We start from the raw sequence: 18,970 nt of genomic DNA, 5'->3' as shown, positions 1-18,970 counted from the left end.
CTTCAGTTACCCATTCTTGGGATAACGGCACGAAGCTTTGTTTCAGAATGGAACATTGTTGGAACAGGAATGATGAAGAACCAAAAAATCTATCAAAATATTTTAGTCTTGTATCATTAAGATGTTGAAAAAGTTTTAATTTATGTTCCTCCTTTATAAATATAAGTCATCTCGTACAAATCGGAATAGGCAGATTTACTTGAACTTACTATATTTCCGATGCGGTAAGAATCTAACTTATCGTGGAGTTTGAAGACCGTTCAAAACATTAAATAATATTTTTTCAATTGAGAGGCTGCCGTAGGCGAGCGGACGCAGCGTGGTAAGCTCAATGTAAAAAAAAATGGCGAGTTCAAGTGACTGTCCAGTGACCAGAGTCCATGCTGGTCGACACTTGCCTTATTTCCATTCGTGCACGTTTCAAGCACGTTCCTGCACGTTCAAGCACTTACACACACGTGCTCGGTGCAGCGACGTGCTGAACAAAAGACCCTTCATATTGCTACAGGAATTCGAAGTTTCATAAAGGTTTTAATAACGTTTGAAAAATCCAAACACTAAAGTTCAACTTTTAAATGTCTGAAAAGGTTTTTTTGGACTTACTGTACCTACCTACACATCAGCAGGTACCCCTGTTGGCTAGTAATAATTTGGTAATAACTGCTTTTATTTTCTCTGTTACGTGAAAAATCAAAAAAGACATCGGAATAAAAAAAAAGTTAAAATACCAGGAAATTATTGTCTGCACAAATGATTGCTTTATTTACAGAGCAAGCATTCCGCTTGTTTGTGGAGTCTTGTAAATATTTTTACAAAACGATCATCGGTGATGTTGATTCTGTCCATATTGCATTTTGGTTGAAAACAGGCAGTTTTTGATTTATATTACAAAAAATATGCATTAATGATTATTATTGAATTATAACGTTTTTGAGAATACAATATACTCATGGTTCTTATACGAGTTTTTTTCTTGAAATGTTTAGTTTTTATGATTGTATTTAGTTTTTTTTTTTTTTTAATACGAATAGTTTACAATTATGAGAGTTATTGATAAATTATGGAATATAAAACATAAAATAAGATTAAGATACCTACCTTATTCATTGAAAATATTATCCACAATAATAATAATAATAAGCCCCGCAGGGCATCTGAGGCGGATGACGGGGAGTAGCGACCCCGCGGGGCTATATATCCGAGTGCTCCAGGGAGAGTATACTGTCCCCCATCTCCGGCGTGCCGGAGTGAAGCATGACGGGGGATAGGTCTCCCGCCTCTTGGCTTGCCTTCACCGGCCGGTCAGAGTGGAGTCGCTAGAGCAGGGTTAGTAGCTCTGCTCGGAGGGAAGGTGCCTCGTGGTAAGTGGCGAGTGGGCCGGTGATGCTGGACCCACAGGGAGCGCGTGATCTGCGTTTAAAGTCCGCCGAGGTATCCTCACCCTTCTCAGCCGCTCATGTACCTGTTGCCCTCTTGTTGCTTTTCAGTGACTGATTCCCGGGGGCCCAGTAAGTGAGTTGGCGAGTCTCCACCTGCCATTTTTTCGTGTATTTATTACATTGTTATCGGCAGGTGCCATAGTTCCCGTAGTTTCCCCATTCCTAGTCCATTAGCATCCCATCACAATAGCCCAAGTAGTTTTCATCCATAGTTAGCAATAGTTTAGCACAGAACCGGGGATTGTCCTTAGGTACATTTCTATAGTGTGTACAGGGATAATCGTCGGTTTTGTGTCACCATTTCATTAAAGTTGTCTCAAAAGGGCTTCAGCGTGTTGGCTTCGGCCCCACGTTCGCCTCCCAAAAATCCGGGACTCTATAGTCCCGAGGTCTGGTAGAGACATACAAGATAATAATAATAAAGCCCCGCAGGGCATCTGAGGCGGATGACGGGGAGTAGCGACCCCGCGGGGCTATATATCCGAGTGCTCCAGGGAGAGTATACTGTCCCCCATCTCCGGCTTGCCGGAGTGAAGCATGACGGGGGATAGGTCTCCCGCCTCTTGGCTTGCCTTCATCGGCCGGTCAGAGTGGAGTCGCTAGAGCAAGGTTAGTCCTGCTCGGAGGGTAGGTGCCTCGTGGTAAGTGGCGAGTGGGCCGGTGATGCTGGACCCACAGGGAGCGCGTGATCTGCGTTTAAAGTCCGCCGAGGTATCCTCACCCTTCTCAGCCGCTCATGTCCCTGTTGCCCCCTTGTTGCGATTTAGCGACTGATTCCCGGGGGCCCAGTAAGTGAGTTGGCAAGTCTCCACCTGCCATTTTTACGTGTATTCATTACATTGTTATCGGCAGGTGCCATAGTTCCCGTAGTTTCCCCATTCCTAGTCCACTAGCATCCCATCACAATAGCCCAAGTAGTTTTCATCCATAGTTAGCAATAGTTTAGCACAGAACCGGGGATTGTCCTTGGGTACATTTCTATAGTGTATACAGGGATAATCGTCGGTTTTGTGTCACCATTTCATTAAAGTTGTCTCAAAAGGGCTTCAGCGTGTTGGCTTCGGCCCCACGTTCGCCTCCCAAAAATCCGGGACTCTGTAGTCCCGAGGTCAAAAAGAGACATACATTTATAATAATAATAATAAGCCCCGCAGGGCATCTGAGGCGGATGACGGGGAGTAGCGACCCCGCGGGGCTATATATATCCGAGTGCTCCAGGAAGAGTATACTGTCCCCCATCTCCGGCTTGCCGGAGTGAAGCATGACGGGGGATAGGTCTCCCGCCTCTTGGCTTGCCTTCATCGGCCGGTCAGAGTGGAGTCGCTAGAGCAAGGTTAGTCCTGCTCGGAGGGTAGGTGCCTCGAGGTAAGTGGCGAGTGGGCCGGTGATGCTGGACCCACAGGGAGCGCGTGATCTGCGTTTAAAGTCCGCCGAGGTATCCTCACCCTTCTCAGCCGCTCATGTCCCTGTTGCCCTCTTGTTGCTTTTCAGTGACTGATTCCCGGGGGCCCAGTAAGTGAGTTGGCGAGTCTCCACCTGCCATTTTAACATGTATTTAATACATTGTCATCGGCAGGTGCCATAGTTCCCGTAGTTTCCCCATTCCTAGTCCATTAGCATCCCATCACAATAGCCCAAGTAGTTTTCATCCATAGTTAGCAATAGTTTAGCACAGAACCGGGGATTGTCCTTGGGTACATTCCTATAGTGTATACAGGGACAATCGTCGGTTTTGTGTCACCATTTCATTAAAGTTGTCTCAAAAGGGCTTCAGCGTGTTGGCTTCGGCCCCACGTTCGCCTCCCAAAAATCCGGGACTCTGTAGTCCCGAGGTCTGGTAGAGACATACAAGATAATAATAATAATCAAGGACTGGAAGAAGAAAGTTCTGCACGGAAGGCACCCACACGACCTGGAACAACCACACATTGACACAATAGCCTCAAATAAATTTCTCAAAATCGGCAGCCTATTCCCAGAAACCGAAGGCTTTATCATTGCGATACAAGACCAAATCATCAACACCAAAAACTACAGGAAATACATTATAAAAGACCCTACAGCAACCAACGACAAATGCCGCAAATGCCACACACAACCAGAAACCATACAACACATCACAGGGGCATGCACAACACTCACACAGACAGACTACACTCACAGACACAACCAGGTCGCAAACATTATTCACCAAAAACTAGCACTCAAACACAAACTCATACAAGACACAAACACACCATACTACAAATATACACCACAAACCATTCTGGAAAACACCACACACAAACTCTACTACGACCGCGCTATTCTCACAGACAGGACAATACACTACAACCGACCAGACATAACACTTCAGGACAAAATCAACAAAATCACTTACCTCATAGACATAGCAGTACCCAACACACATAATTTGCAAAAAACAATAGGCGAGAAAATAAGTAAATATGCAGACCTTAAAGACGAAGTCACCAGAATTTGGCGACAAGACAAAGTGTATGTAATACCTATAGTCCTCTCCACCACGGGTGTCATACCGAATCACCTTCACCATAGCCTCAAATTAACTGATCTGAAAGACTCCACCTACATTCTTCTCCAGAAAGCCGCAATTCTCAACACCTGTCGTATCGTCAGAAAGTTCATGCAGTTGGATGAACATGGCATAACACCTACACACACACAGTAAATACACACTACACACTACATTTACTTGGCACCCGCCCGTAAATGTAGTCAAAACTAGCCAAAAAGCTAAGAAACAGAAATGTTTACCCTAAATAATAATCATTTATTTCAATCCATAAAGATCATAATTTAAAATACAAAAGTCAATAATAGTAAAATTAAATTAAATTATTACTTATAAATTGCTACGTTGCAACTGTGACCACATTAAGCATGCAACAATGGTTAATGTAGTGACAGTCGAACCTCTCAGCCAACATCCTCAAGATGGTGTTGGAGCTGGCGCGCACTCTGCGTACTAGGGATGTGCACCGCTTTCGCATCGTCGCATAGAAGCAGTCAATGCGCGACTCGGCGAACATCCCCGACGCACTGCAGAACCGAGGCAGCCCCAACAGCATCCTGTAGGCATTGTTGAATTGGACGCGTAGGGCGCTGTACTGTTTTTGAGTATAGTTAGCCCACAGGGCGCTTGAGTAAAAACAAGTGCAATACGCTCTAAAAAGAGTGTTTTTTACTTCCTTCGAGCATCGTGCAAACCTGCGAGCTATCATGTTCGCTCTAACAGACAACGCCCTACGCTCCCGCTCTAAGTCTGAATCGTCCTTCAAGTCAGAGGTCACCAGATGCCCAAGGTATTTAAAAGTGTCAACCCTTTTTAGCGGTACATTATTTAATTTGATGCTAGGAACACTATCAGGACATTTACCCCTTGCCCGGAAAACCATACACTCACTTTTCTTAGTGTTGTAGAGCAGGCCATGACTGAGAGCATATTCCTCACAAATGCCAATAGGAGCCGAATTAATGTTACATGTTAATGTTGTAATCCGATGCTTTCGAGCTAGGTAAGTATACCAAAACAAGATTTCATTTGTCGCAGGTGGATATTGATATTCAATAGTTGTTTTCAAAGTTTTTTTATTGTAGCAACATCAGCCCAATTTGTTCGTGGCCATAAGCCCTCAATATAATCATGTTAAAGAGGACTGTAATAAAATTCAATTATATCCTCTCTTTCTCTCTCTCTCTCTGTCCATTCTGGTGTTACAATTTGGATCGACCTTATTTCTCGATACCTACAACTTATTATTGTTATAAATTTTTAGTGAATCCATTTTTCTAGTGTCATCAGTAACTGTAGCTGTGAGAATTGAGATACTTTCAGTTCGGAAATAACTGCGGAATCTTCCTGCCTTAGTTGAAGATCTTTTCTTGGATAGTAATGTGATCCAGGCCTAGAAAATTTATACCCTGTAAATACGGGTCACAAGAGCAATAATAAATATATGAATTGGAAAAATATGATTTCAATAACAAATAAATAAAACTATTCACATTTACGTAAAAACTTATTCAAACTTTAGTCTTATACTAATAAATAGCTAATGTACTTTATTTATCACCCCGATAATAAAGTAATACCTAATATAAGATCTGTACTACTTCAGAGCACGTTGTCGGATAATAACGTTAATGCCACGCGAAGCAACCTGTCAATATCGAGACATCCCATTTGTCTAGACAGGTCATACATAATAGTAGACTAATTGTCCGTCTAATACAATATCTGTATCTTAACAAAGCCGAATTGACAGACGCGTAACCGATACTCTGTACGTAATATCCCTACGCGTTATTAATTAATTCGAAGATCTGTAAACAGTAATCGGCAAGAGATGTTACGTAAATAAAAAATTATATTATCAATTTGTCGTGGTGTAATTATCATACAATATAGTTTTTCAGAAATTAACGCGAATACAACAGAATAAATTCAAATTTGTCAAAATGTAAACTTATAACTTTGTATAGAGGTAATATGGAGTACATATTTAAAAATAAAAAATAAATGCTTCTGTAAGCAGCAAAAATATGACAGCAAAGTGTCACAGTGTACATGGTCGTTGACTCGAATAAAAGGAGACACAAAACGGTAATTTCACAACCTTTTAATTACCTATTTATATAGGCACATACTTTATACCTGTTTTGATTGCATAAATAATGATTGTACTTTCTCAAATCGTACAGGCAAACGACTTAAAATAAATGCATCACTAATCGCACCAAAATGTAAACGATGGCTGAACAACTTGATCTCATAATGACATCAAATAAAATACGAATACAAAGTTTGTAATAGTAATGTCAGCAATAAACGGTCCCATTAAACATAATTACAGTGGGTGCGACGTCCCTGAAGACAGCCAAAGTCGCCTGAACACCGACACAAGTTATAAAAGTTATGAAACTCGTTTGCTTGACGTTGGCAATGATGCCCCATTTTGGTTTCCCGAACTGTGTTGTGATTTTAATGTTTGTTTCCGCGTTGTTATTCAAGAAAAATATTCTGTTTTTCGTTTATGGAATTGCTGAATAGAAAACGGGTTCAGAATGTCATCTGTTAGTCGTTTTCAAATTGAAACGTTCACGTACGTTTGTGTTAAGTTGTATTATGTCATTAAATTAGATCACATTGTTGTTTTACCTGGGCTCATTCCAAACTTACGTACTCCATCATAATTATTCTGTAAACAACTACAATCATTTGAGATTTAAAGATTAATATTTAATCCGAAGTAGATTAATTTCAGTCTAGGATAGGTCAGCATCTGGACATAGAACTGAGTACCCTTGATATGCGGATGTAACCATAGGAAATAGCAAATCTTTATAATACCTAAGTCTTTTTTCTAGATCTTTGTACCTACATACTTATTGAAGAAATGTCTTTGTCGGAAAAAATTTAGATATATTATGGTCTGTTGGAATACCTACATAAAATTTGATAAATCTTTAGCTACGCAATTACTTTAAGGTAATCTCAGTATCATTATGACAAAAGCTTTTAAATGTCCACGTTTTATTTTAACAAAATCCTTTAGAGGGACCATTTAACTACGTACTCGGACTTAGTTAAGTTATTAAGTTAGAAGTACGAAAAAGATTTTGAGAAATACAAGAAAGCCTTATTTGCCTTAAACATACAATAGTTCATTTGTAATTCTATAACAGTAATATTCGACTATCAACGTTGTTTGATAAATACTAATATTATAAAAGCGAACGTAGGTGTGTTAATATGTTTGTATCATCAAACTTGGCAGTAACATAGAATATCATCAGAATAACATAACATATTTTATTTTCACCACTGCTGCAGCAATTAGTTTCCTCAGAAAGCGGGCGGAAGCGCGCCCTTAGGGGATCTACTTTCCGTACCAGAAAATAAAATACGCTTACGATTGTAAAATATGTTTCAAATCGGTCGAGAAGATCCAGCAATTTTCAAACACATTCAAACTTTATCCCTTTATGCATAAAGCATATAATTATAATATAGATTAAATAGATACAATGCGGTGAAATTGATTCAAAATCATTGGCTAAAATTGACGAACCTTCTGTACATAGTTAGCATTTAGCGACTGGAGGCAGATGTCACCACGGGCGGTGGGCGCCTGCAATTTATTTAATGTAGCCTCTCCAACATTTTACGAGGTTTTTTTTCTACTCAACGATGATGATGCCGTCTATCTTATTGAGCCGTTTGCTTCACTTCTCGGGGGAGATCTTTTATTAAGTGACTGGTACTTTACAGCTTTCGTGAGCCGGTTTAGCGCAAACTGTTTTATACTGTTTTCATAACGAATCGGTGCCATGCGAAAAAAAAGGTAATTATATTTTTTTTACTCTAGGTTTTTAACTAATGAGTATTTGCACGTTCATTAAGACATTATAAGCCATTGAAAAGCTTCGATTTTCGTTTTCCCGATCTCTAATCCCAATTTATCTAGTCACAATTCAGACATCGTCTATATCTAAATATACCGTAAACTTATTTTGATTTATGTTCAGTTATTTTAGATACAGCCAAGCCTCCGGGCCACCGATATGAGACCAGTTATTTGCTAAAGGCCTTATTATACCTACATGGAATAATACCGTCATACATAAATGTGGAACATTATTCGTAGTTGGAAACTTATTACAATAGATGTTCGTGATTTCATTGTTCTAGTTTACGGGTATATAGTCCTTTAATAGGCAGTAGACATCTTTTATTTATAGGTAGGTAGGTATATTTATTTTAGGGATTCACCCTGGGTCCAAAATATTCTACTAAATAATTTAGTAAAAATTATGTTATTTTTTAAGCACTGTCAAGCTGTATCCAAATTTGTTCAGCCGGTAATCCCTGATTGATTCACAAACATTCAAATGCTTTAACAATTATAATCATGTGACTAGCCTTTCCCAACCATTTAGGGGTCGGCTGCCAGTTTAACCAGATGTAGCTGAGTACAGTTTTCGCAAAACTCAATAGATGGCGGTCCGGAGCTAAATTCCGAGCACAAGTATACACATTTACATACTACTACAACTGTTTATTGGAACTTTTAACCTCATTTATGCAGGATTTTAATAAAATAACTGAATAATTTATGTGAGCATATTTATGTAACAATCCCTCATAGGTATTAAAATTCATGCACATCCATACTGATATATTAAAGAGGGAAACTTTTTTGTTTGTTTGTACCCTAGAATCTGCGGAACTACTGATCGTATTTGAAACATTGTTTCACAGTTAAAATCTACACTATTCCTAACTAACATATCCTTTATTTTATCCAGACACGAGCAAATTTTTCCCCGAAACGCGGGTAAAACCGCGAGGAAAATGGCTAGTACTAAATGTACCTATTGTAGAGACTGAAACGTAACATTTAAACCTAATTTTAATCGCTACGATTATGTTGATAACTCGAGGCTATTATCGCTTTTAGGTCAAAATTCAGGCTTAATTTTGCTACAAATGCTTCACACGCATAGTCACATAGGAACCTATCCATCCGTGTGGTATCTAAGCACCTTTATTAATTTACATTATATATATGTATACCAATATTTTTCATGTCGAATTCATGTAAAACTATTCTTCTAAATTTTTTCATCCTCCGAGTCTTTTTCCCAACTATTTTGGGGTCGGCTTCCAGTCTAACCGGATTCAGCTGAGTACCAGTGCTTTACAAGAAGCGACTGCCTATCTGACCTCTCTGATTCTATTACATTTTTTAATACTATTATATCAAGTTTTTTTTTTTATTTATACAGGTGGGTATGCTATTTATATATCTACTGACAATAAAGCCTATTAATAAATTATTTATGTTTTATACAACCTGTTTTACTATAGTGTCTTCTTTGAAGGTAAATCCTAACTTATTTTATAAGTTCAAAGGTGACTCTTTTTGTCACATTTAGACATCAAAACTACTGAGCACAGTCTATAATCTAGACCCAAAAAAAGAACACAGGCTACTTTTTACCCGGTTACGGGAAGTGGATCTCTAGGAACGAAGGTTTTACCTTCATCCCACAAGTACCTGCAAGGAACAGCAAGTACCTGTAATACCCTTTATCGTTCTTATATTAGCTTTTTAATCCCCAAGTTGTTATGGTCGAAGGAAAGTAGATACTTAATAGTATTGTAGTAGGCGAGTTACGACATCTTACATTAGCACTAGTACAATTTAAGTGGTCTTAAAACGTTTATAGCCAAAATGTTACGGATAGTAATAGCTTAGTAGAAATGATGGAGCAACAGTGTAGCATGTAATTCTTTGGTGAGAATGGTATTAATGGTTCGAGAAAGTTCTCTCGAATTATTGGTGTTTTTTAAAACGTTTTTACTAATTACTTAAGTTTATATACTTTCAGTCACAAGTTAATAAATAAGTACAGCATAATGTTAGGTGCATAATTTTAATGGATCTTATAATCCGGCCGTAGTTCAGTCTTTCATTAAGATTTTAAAACAAGAAATTATTATTATTATTTTGGATTTTATACTATTTAAATAAATCAGTGGCAAAAACATACTACATTAGAAATTAGCAAATTATTTGCATACTCAACAACTACAAATGATATTGGACATTCAAATATTCTGAAGTTCGAATTGTCTCCACAACAAAAGGTCTGACACTAGACACAAGCAATAATAATAATTATACAAAGATTACTCTAGTAGTGCACAGCTTAAAGCTTTGAGTCCCAAAACTTCTACAATGCATAAGTTCAGCAAGCACTTCATCTCTCCAAGTTTCAGCTTGAACTAAGAACTTTTTGTTGATTTTTGACGTTAGGGTGCATCTACACGGTGCAAACTAGCCCGCGCATGTTGAGGCACATGCGCAGGTTACATGCATTTTAATTGCGTGCGGGTCTAGTGACTCGCGCATGTACCCAGCCGCGTGCTCTTGTCACTTGCGCATGTTAACTTGCTCCAGCTACATGCACCGTGTAGAGGCACCCTTAAAGTGTAAGCAAAAAAGTTATTGGCATTATCTGTGAACTCTGACATGCGTCGAAAGGTAATACACCCACTGAGCAATTTGTTCACATCACCGCTGTTAGCTTTGATTTCATGTTGCCATTTTTAAGAAATTAACCAAGAAAAGCAGGATTTAAATGCCAAGGGACTTTTCAAATTAATTGTCAATGCACTTCACAAATTATTCGATGTGAGTGCGTCATTCGAATAATTTGACCAGTACCTTTTATTGGAGCAAGACGGTAACATTATGTGACGAAAGAATAATAATATAATAAAACCTAACCTTTTCGACTTATGAGTTAATGCATTACCCAAATCTGGGCGTACTGACCTACATTTTTGTGAAACTGTAGTTCCCATTTTGTGCAACTGCTCAGTTCTTGATATAATATCATTATTTTAAAGGGATCAGCGTGTGCATAAACCTATATTACGAGCCAAAGTTATAACGTTACACTTACGGCCTACTTATGATTACAGTAAAAAAATAAACAGCTTACTTAAATTCAAGCAACCATCGATCAAAGTCTACTACACACACCCTTGGGCTGCGTTACGGTACCTACAAGGAGAATAAAATTACAAGCGGAGATGCCATATCGGAAAATCTAAGAAAGCAGCGCGCCAAAATGCAGGTGTGCCGGGGACGAGGAACGTTGCTGTCTTCGCCCATATACTTTCGAACCCATTATTTTGAACACCAAAATTATTGACAGATATCTCAAAAAATCAGAACGCCTCCTAAGTTCACTCGTAACTGACCGTTTTGATCACGCCACAATACGTATTTGACCCACAAGAAGGCGCTTGACCTACCTGCATTATGGCATCTCCGCTCTTTCCTTGTTCCTTGGTGCGTACCTATATCGTTTTCTCTTTCTTACGTCACAATATTTAATCCAAGATCATGTTAGCTCGTAAGAATGGGAGATTGATCGAGCTTTGCCCAGGTATTAGCAAAAGTTATATAATGAGTAATGACTCATCCCTCTGTTTTCACTGATATTTTTTTGTCCAGTCTACTCGTATGAGTGGGTACTTGAGACAAAGTCCCAGACAGTACGTTTGGTATGTCAACTCTAATAATGTATTGTGTAGGGTTATAATAATATATGTATTGTATACCTAGTTAACATAATGTGAGCTTTATTTATCTTTTATGTCATACTGACATATATAATTATCTATACCTACTCCTGTAATGCCGAGTTACAATACAATCCATGTACAAGTAAGTAAGTAGAAGCTTAAAGGACGTGGCACATTACAGCAGCACCGCAACAGCACGGCTCCACGCCAGCATTTAAGTTGTCATTCAATTTAGAGCATTAAATCGTGTATATTATAATATATTTCGTAATGTCAATATGAAAAAGCCAACGGCGAGCAGTCAGCGTGCTTGCCGCCCGCGTGCTGCAAGCAAGCGGTCCTCATGCGAACAGCGCGCCGACGGCGTGCTAATTGCGCGCCGACTCCGAGCCGGCAGCGAAACAACGTCATTACGTCGTGTTCAATCATAACATCAATCATAATCGTCTTAAAATAAGATTGAGTTTGCGGTGACAGCAAGCTTACACCTCGCGGCCGGCGCGCCGACGGCGAGCGGACGGCGCGCCGACGGCGAGCGGACGGCGCGCCGACGGCGAGCGGACAGCGCGTGGTTGGCGCGCTGGCAGCTAGCCGTAGTCTTAATTCGAGGCGACGCCGTGCTGCTGCCGTGCTGTTGCCGTGCTGCTATAATGTGCCACAAGCTTTAGAGTGAAACAGTAACGAACACAAACTTTCGCATATACCTATGTATTTTTGTACAAGGCTTGTGTGGTACCTACGCTTTGTCGCTTCCCGATGAGTGTGATTGACGTATTAAATTAATAAATACTGGTAGAATAATGAATAGCTTGACGTGTAATGTGCACGTTATCCTTTTCACGTGCTAATTATTTTGCTAGCCAAAATTATTTCATGTACATAATTCAAGTAAGAAGTATTTTTATTTGTTTAAGGTCCCTCAATTTCCGCTTCAAATAACACCAACAAAAACATTTGGCCTTTTTTATAACAATGCAATTGGATACAAATGATATCCATTATCTCAGGATTTGTGTAAAAATGGATGAGACTCGTCCGGGTGAGCGGCAATCAATCAAGAGAGCACCCGCGCCTCTGTTATGCGCGACTAATGAGAACGCTTAGATTGAGCACACATCCCCACGCGTACCTACTTACTCCGAGATGAATGACGAACTAAGTGTATTGCTTTTGCCCTTATTTTTTATCAGGATCTCTTTGTTAAATTCTTCTACGAACGTTAAATTATAATCCGCGACGCTACATCGCTTTATCCCCCATCTCGGCAAACAAGACAATACGCATAAACCGACACGACCGCACTGTTTGCAAATCGGTACCTAAATCTGGGTCATAAACCACGCAGCCAACACAGCAACCGCAAAATCTACAAAGTAACAAGTACACAAGCAAACAATACAATGCCTGGAAGGTGTAATCATTACTCTCCCTTTTCCCTCAAGTCGGACAAAAAGGTAAGAATCTCCCTCCGGTAGGTAATAGCCACAAAGATTAACTTCTTGATAACTTTTCCGTTAGATAAACTTGGCTTCTTTATATTAAATTATTCGGGAACTTGTGAGGTAAGAAAGATGAAGATTTTTGGAAGTGCTAATTGATTGATATTAAAATTCGCGAACTCTTATTTATGTTTTGTTATAAACACCATTTTGGAGTATTATTCCGCTCACCCGGAGGGTCGAGCTCTCAAGTCTCCGAAGTTTGTTCGTTCAGACATAAATTACTTTATCTTGTTCGAAAAACATTGTATCTACCTGTTGGTGTGGCACAGTTACAAGATTCTCATATCAGATTCAAATCTACTGTATAATATATTTCGCATAAAATACCTATTTTGTTTACCTTCAACCTCGGGGGAAAATATCAGATGTGTTTTCGTTAACATGATCAATTTACTTTTGAAAATGTGTTTCATATCCCGAAATAAAGATAATCTGAGATATTTAGGCTTCGAACATACACTGAAGGAGATACTTTTACAGGAACTTAAAGGATTTTTTTTAAAGGAATCATACACATAGGATACATATACATTTATACGGAATATTATATAACCATTTCAACTGTAAACCAAACTGTCCATTCACAGTCGTACGAATAAGCATGCAATATTCCATAGTCCGAATGCCGAACAAGTATGTACAGGGCAAATACACGTACCGTAAGCAGTTAAAGTGGTCTGTAAAGCCAACGAGTGGACACGAAAGGTCGATCAAAGAAACAACACAACCGAACAAACAAACAGTGATTAGCATGTTTGAAGTGCTTTCGGATGAAACGAGCCTTTTGAGTAGCCACCCGGGATATTAATACAGGTCCACGAAACGTTTCAGTTAGGTACGTGAAAACGTAATTCTTTGTAAGAGAAATGTTATGTGATTATGCGCGTTTATAGTGAACGTTGAAAGTGAGTTCATTTATCAGTTTTTATTTAACCGACCTTTTATAAAGGAGGCTGTTATCAATTCTCTAGGCGTATCATTCTAGAAGTCGAATTAAAAATATGTAGTTGCATACATTAGAGATTTCATTTTTCAGTATTTTTTTTATACCTGTCTACATATTTTATTTTAATAATAACTATTTTTGTATGTTCACGTAGTATGAGAAAAATAATTTTACTCTAAAAATCATTGTTTATGCTTTCCAGATCGTTTTTAATTCCATGTAAAGCCACCAGTTATTATATGCCTGCGCAAATAATGACATTTAAATTAAATTTTATAATAGAATTCGTATAAATGAATGTCCATTATGATTCTTTACGTATCATAGACTTGAAGAGCAAAACGAACAAGAAAGAGTGCCAAGACGCCGAATGGACAATTGAAATCCACTGAAACGAAAAAGGGCTACATAGAGTATTAATAGTATAGGGATAACTTTATTATCCTATCACAAAAGATAACAATTACAAGCATAAAATATTAATACCATACTAGAGTTAATATTGAGGTGAAACCATTATTTTTATCTGAAAGAAATATATCATAACACTTATGTACCTACGAAGTGGCATATCTTACCAAAACGTATAATATAATACCTATAGATGCTGTGCTAATTATGTACCTACTCCTTGTGAATATTGAACTATTACCCCGCATGGGATATTTGTGGGGAGAATTTTACCTACTCCATTGAATCGAATTTCCCTACCCTCTGATAAACAATGTGGTGGGTAGCTACATAGTCTAATGGTATCCATTCTTGTCCATCTCTGTAGAATATTAACCTAATAACCCTTCAGGGACGAAGGGAAGGACGAATTGGGAACTCATATGAGGATCAGTAAGGCGATTAAACGTTAAGTTTGATCGATGCCATATACGCTGCCCTAAGCAAACGAGACCTACCCTTTTAGGATATCATAGTTACTATTATTGCCCCTTTTATTTTGCTGGGTAGGACGCTGTTCATATAATGTGTGTACTTTGCCATAATCGTCTTGAAGGGTCGTGTAAGTTAATGTTCGATTGGGCAACGGTCGATTCAATTATGATATTTTCTGAAGTGGCAACTTTGTTTTTCTGAGTCGGCTCTATGGTACGTTTACTGATAGTTTGCCAATATTTTTTCTAAATACGACAATAGTTTTTGTGAAAGGTAAAACTTTTATAACATTCAAGGTTCCCAGCTTTGAAAGCCTCTTTGTTTCGTAAACACATTATTGTTACTTTTAGCGTTAGGCCAAATCCAAAGACCTCGCAAAACCATCTTATTATACTAACGGGAAAACATTCAAGAGAAAGATATCTCCCAAGATCCTACCTTTAAATGGAAAAAGTATTTAACAACTAAAATTTCTGCCTTAAGAATAGGCCTCATCTCGGCACCGCGCGCCGGGTCATTAAAACGGACTGTAAAAGTAGAAAACAAAGACGTATTACGTAAATTTACTATACCGTTTCAATTTTGTTAAGTAGTCGCTAACATTCACAGTTTTGTAGAGAAAATAAAAGTGGAGCTATAAAAAGACAGGGTCGAAGCCTTAGCTGCCATCTTGGTGAGAGATTAACAGCCATAATCAAGCAATTGGGTGAGGATTACAGCGATTTTTATGTCGCCATTGACGATGGCGCCCGACGCGGGCCCTTGAGCGCGTCATCAATCAACCTCGTCGGTTCAAACTCGAGCAATAACAATGACGAGCATGCTCGCACTGAAATTCCCTCAGAAAATGAATGTACGAGTAGGTAAGACGGTGCGTAATAAATGTAGATTTAATGCGTAAGCGATATCGACTCCCAATGACACCACGCGTCGTACGCACATAATTATTCATCGCTCAGACATTTAAACGGTAGGCGGTATGAAAATTTCCGCCCATGATTACCGAGATTTTCTTTTTTCCAAGTGTGTCATTTTACGCAATACAGCTAAGCTAAAGGTAAAATTAAGTACGCAAAGACAGAAACATTTAAATATCCAAAGAGATTGTTTTTATGTTGTGAATTGTTAGGACAAAAGACGTTTTTTACAAATTGGTACGTAGAAGAGCGATTAAGTACTTGAAGACGACGTTATAAAATATAAGGCTCCCACTATAAAAATAGGCGTCCGCGACAATTAAGGCTAATGGCTCCACATTTTTTAAAAGCTCATTGTGCGGAAAATTGCTTTGAAGTTTGATCACTAAAACGCAAAGAATATGCTATTCAGATCTTCATAATTAATAGTTCGGATGTGATATAAATTATGTTAATGCTATTTCAACAAACGTTATGAAGTTAGATACCTAGATATATTGCCATAATTTCATGCTGTGTGGAGTACAGTTAAGTGAACACACGCAATATGGTTCTTCTATCTAAATTGTGTCATTAAATGTTTTAATTTATTGTAAGATAAATATGATCTTTATAAACTTCCCACAAATTGATGTAGAGACATTGTTTTTCAGGGAGGGAGGCGATGATACTACGTTGTAATTAAAAACTCTATACTCGTGTACTCGGCCAAATTATAAACGTTATAAAACGTCCTGCTATAGTTAAATTCAATAAATAAAAGAAGTACTGAAAACTAACTCAAAAGCTTAAAGCTCGTACATTTATTATTACTTTCCAAAGTATTTCAAAACTTCATAGTAACATTATCCAGCGAATAAAATGAATTCTTTAGTCCATAGTATCGATAGAACGTAATCCCAAATGCTTATGAATGTCTTCTATAAAATCAGTATGATAATGTTAAGAATAGAAACGAGTATGATAGTAAATACATATATCACGTGATGATCATCTTTTCCTTTTCTGATCATTTCGAAAGGTATTAGGAGCGGTTTATTGGAGGAATATTATAATATTTCGGAATCGATTTTTACTTCATGCATTTCGAGATAAGTACACGTTACACGTAGTATATATGTATGTGTATATTATTGCATGCTACCAACGTATGTAATGTGTATCATTGCAAGCCATAAACGCTAACTGCACTAACAATTAAAATTCAATTAGAGCAGGAGAGATATCTATTTATACTCCGTATTCTCACTACTTCGCCTTCGTGACCAAAAAACTTTATAAAAGTTCATACAAACAAAAGAAAATCCTTGTATAATTTGTATTAATTACCACGTAAAGTAAGTAATTATTAAGTAACACATGAGTTCTTATTCCACTGGAAAATAAAACATCATTGCCAGAATATCTTTTCACAAACCCTTGTCGTAAAAAGTTAAATGAAAATCTTTTCGTGTTTTTCATCTCCCATGCATGTATAACACAATAATGCCTGCCCGACGACCGCAACCTGTCTAACAAAGGTTTAATTAAGATACTTCCTTACACGCGCGGTACACAAGTGACGTAAAACAAAAGAAGCTTATAACCCACTTCGGCCGGAGTTTTCTTCATAAAGTTAATCCCGGCCAAATGTCCCTAGATGGTGCGGGTCGTTAGGAAAATTTTGCGTTCTGGTAAAAAACATTGTTTTAATAAAGTCGAAACAAATGGATAACGAGGTAGGATAATATGTGTTTGTGGTAAATGCTGAGTTGACGTCGGTCAGCGGAGAGGGGTGGTGCCAGATATCGGCCAAATTGTTTTGTGTATTTTCGTTATGTATGAAAATACTTAATTTTGTATGTTTGAAAAATTGACTATTAATAAGTTTTTTTGCATGAAATTGTTATTAAACTTCGCATCTATACGACCACTTCAAAATAATTGTTATTAAAATCAGACCCGATTTTAACGAAATCTTGAACTACATACCAATATAAAAATGAGTAGTTTCTCAATCAAACGAAGCCATGCCGTTAGCCAAAACTAGTATTTCAAGAGTAACTTTATCTCACGCATAATAAGGCACATAGTTTTGATTTGATTCAGTACTTACGTGCCGACTGAAGTTAGAACCAACTTTCTGATTGATTATTCTGATCGGCCAAGTTGCCTTGTACAAGCGTTTCTATAGGTATAGCTTTAGAATTGTTATGTTCAGTTAAACGATAATAATACGAGGTCTAAAACTTTTCAGACTGTATTAAGTAATAATTCTCTGTACATAGTAGGTATCAGTAATCCATCTGAGTAAACTAACGAAAGGGATTGGTTTTTGTTAAATCTTCTTCTTTCAGACATTCAACTATCTTGACAGTTAAAAGCTTTTTGTTGATAAGGCCAAAGATAAACCCAAAAGTCTACACTACTGAATTTCGAATTACTGAAGTTTAGGGCTAGACAAAGAAATTGTCTAAATGTTAGTTTCGAAACAATAGTTTTAAATATGATAACGCCTCGTAAAACTTATGTTTATAGGTATGCTAATAACAGTTCTATCTACAAAGATGTCGCCTACTTGTTAGGCGTCGTATCATCACTCTTGCCGCGACTTTGGCTCGAGTTTGACATCTCCAAAATCCCAGCGGGACGATTTGGAATCTTCTCAACGAGTTTTACAAAAAAACGTTGGAAAAACAAAGAGAAACCACGGAATCATTTAGGACATTACGCACTACAATGTTCGGCTGACGCATAAAACTTTCATTTTATCGTCTCTACGGATTTGATAAAAGAATAAACTTATATTATAAGGCCTGACCTGATAAATGTAAATATGGGTGACATGTACCTACAGCGATCGGTTTTCATCCGATAAAATTTACATCGATGATACTTTCACTTTTGTTTGTGTATCTGCGAAACCTTGAGCAGGGAGGAAGTTTTATCAAAGAAAACAAGTTGAAGTTTATTTAATTCAGGAAAAAGGTCAATCGGTTAATTAATGAAGATATTCGAGCGACAGCGGAATTAATCAATGTTTTAGACATTGATAAAATTGTTCTCTCTTACTTTCTTTTTTAAGGAACTATTTTATCTGAATGTTGCCTACAGAGAAGTAAGAAGCAAGTGACGATTACCTCTATCTCGTATTGTCTCATTAATAAACCTAAATTCAT

General features: G+C 37.9%; 1 protein-coding gene across 2 annotated transcripts in view; it reads right to left on the bottom strand.

Moving 5' to 3' along the window:
• Window positions 1-18,970, bottom strand: part of LOC110377677 (voltage-dependent calcium channel gamma-4 subunit) — a 79,059-nt gene that overhangs the window by 4,387 nt on the left and 55,702 nt on the right. The gene's annotated exons all lie outside the window — the stretch shown is intronic.

This window comes from Helicoverpa armigera, chromosome 2 (assembly GCF_030705265.1).
Source record: "Helicoverpa armigera isolate CAAS_96S chromosome 2, ASM3070526v1, whole genome shotgun sequence".
Taxonomy (NCBI): Eukaryota; Metazoa; Arthropoda; class Insecta; order Lepidoptera; family Noctuidae; genus Helicoverpa; species Helicoverpa armigera.
The sequence above is the reverse complement of the archived record's forward strand: the minus strand, read 5'-3'. Positions and strand labels throughout refer to the sequence as shown.